Here is a 1,669-nt window from a genome sequence, read left to right as displayed (position 1 = left end):
ATCATGAAGCTGTGGAGAAGATGTGACGTGCTGGCTGAGAAGCTGTGGCGAGCAGGTGAACGGATTGAACGCAGCTGGGAAGCGGCTGACGGCTTGGGTGTGGATCCTTTTATGCTGAACTTGATTGATGATTGGACACGCCAGGTGAGGTCCAGCGCTGAGGACTGAGATGAGCATGACGCCGATGGACGAACGGAGGGGATGGAGTCTTCCAGGTTGAATTTTCGCTATTAGCTTCATTTCAATCTGGAAAGACTCAGACGAAGAAAAAGGAACAATTAAAAGGTTTAATGACAGGGATGAATAACAGTTCTTTGGCCCTCGGGCCCCGGCAGCTGATCTGAGCTGAGATTTGATGTGAACTCGAACATCCCGATAACCGATTAGGGATGCTCTCCCCCGGGGCCCGACACTGGTGGAGGTCTGGAAAGGGAGCCATCCTGGAGAGCAGAAGGATGTGGGTGGAGAAGGGGAGGTGGTGGGTTGAACGCGGCTGGGAAGCGGCCGACAGCTTGGGTGTGGATCCTTTTATGCTGAGCTTGATTGATGATTGGACACGCCAGGTGAGGTCCAGCGCTGAGGACTGAGATGAGCATGACGCCGATGGACGAACGGAGGGGATGGAGTCTTCCAGGTTGAATTTTCGCTATTAGCTTCATGTGACTGTTAACTTTGCAGTAGTTCTTTTTCAAATACACACTCACTATGTAAAGTAGAATATCATTGAAAGTCTTTTTTATTGTAGAAACTTTATCACTAATTGAAATAATTTCCTGCTTACAGTTAATGAAAACATGACATTTTCAATTGGAATATTACATCAGACCAACAAACATTATTTTTAAAATAATAAAAGAAATAACTAAAGTTAAAACATTTTTGTTTTAAAAACAGGAATGTGGGCTTAAAAGTATATTTAATACCTGCTCAAAGGTTGTTACTCTCAAAAGTTACTTTTAATTTGACAAACGTGACTCATGTTCTAGTATATTCTAATGTGGCTGTATGTTCTTTTGTAGGATTTACAAAAATGACAGAAGTTGCCTGAAGCACTGCAGATGTGCATCCAGGTCAGTAAATGTAATGTTAAAACAAAACTTTCTTCCATTCATGTGTAAGAAAAGTTCAGTATTTCATGTCAAACTTGTTCATTTGAGGAAGCATCGCTCAAAGACAGCGAGAATATCACTGTGACATCATTCCTGTCAGCCGCAGCAGCTGTCATGGCAGCACTTTTTATTTTTTTATTTCAATATATTCTGCTTATTTATTCCACTCTTCAGCTCCTCCCCTCCTCCTCCTCCCAGACTTATCTGTGCCTTTGTTCCTGAATTCAGCCCATTGGCCCATCAATACACTATCAGAGAAGGTAGACTAGATAAGGTTTCTGCTGCTATCTGTCTGCGGTGAATAAGCTGTCTAGAGGTCTGAATGGTCCAGGTCAACACACGTACGTTGACACACACACACACTGAAGAAGATGTCTAAAGCGTTTCTTTTTGTGTGTGTGTGTGTGTGTGTGTGTGTGTGTGTGTGTGTGTGTGTGTGTGTGTGTGTGTGTGTAATCCGGCACATCCACGGTGTTATCTGTGAGCGAGAAAGGATTCAATGCAGCAAGAAAGATATTGCTGCATCTTGTGTATCTCAACTCACACATTGTGTTACTTTA

At 43.2% G+C, this 1,669-nt stretch overlaps 1 long non-coding RNA gene across 1 annotated transcript in view; it reads left to right on the top strand.

The window, feature by feature from the left end:
* The window catches only part of LOC106964364 (uncharacterized), a 28,660-nt gene extending 27,293 nt beyond the window's left edge, over positions 1-1,367 (top strand). The window contains exons 3-4 of the long non-coding RNA XR_001428407.1: positions 1,020-1,074; positions 1,158-1,367. This is a non-coding gene — a long non-coding RNA (uncharacterized LOC106964364). The remainder of the gene's footprint in view (positions 1-1,019; positions 1,075-1,157) is intronic.
* The last annotated feature ends 302 nt before the right edge of the window (positions 1,368-1,669 follow it).

This window comes from Poecilia latipinna, unplaced genomic scaffold (assembly GCF_001443285.1).
Source record: "Poecilia latipinna isolate Pla-1442-1.1 unplaced genomic scaffold, P_latipinna-1.0 Scaffold1664, whole genome shotgun sequence".
NCBI classification, from domain to species: Eukaryota; Metazoa; Chordata; class Actinopteri; order Cyprinodontiformes; family Poeciliidae; genus Poecilia; species Poecilia latipinna.
This window is presented reverse-complemented; position numbering and strand designations above follow the sequence as displayed.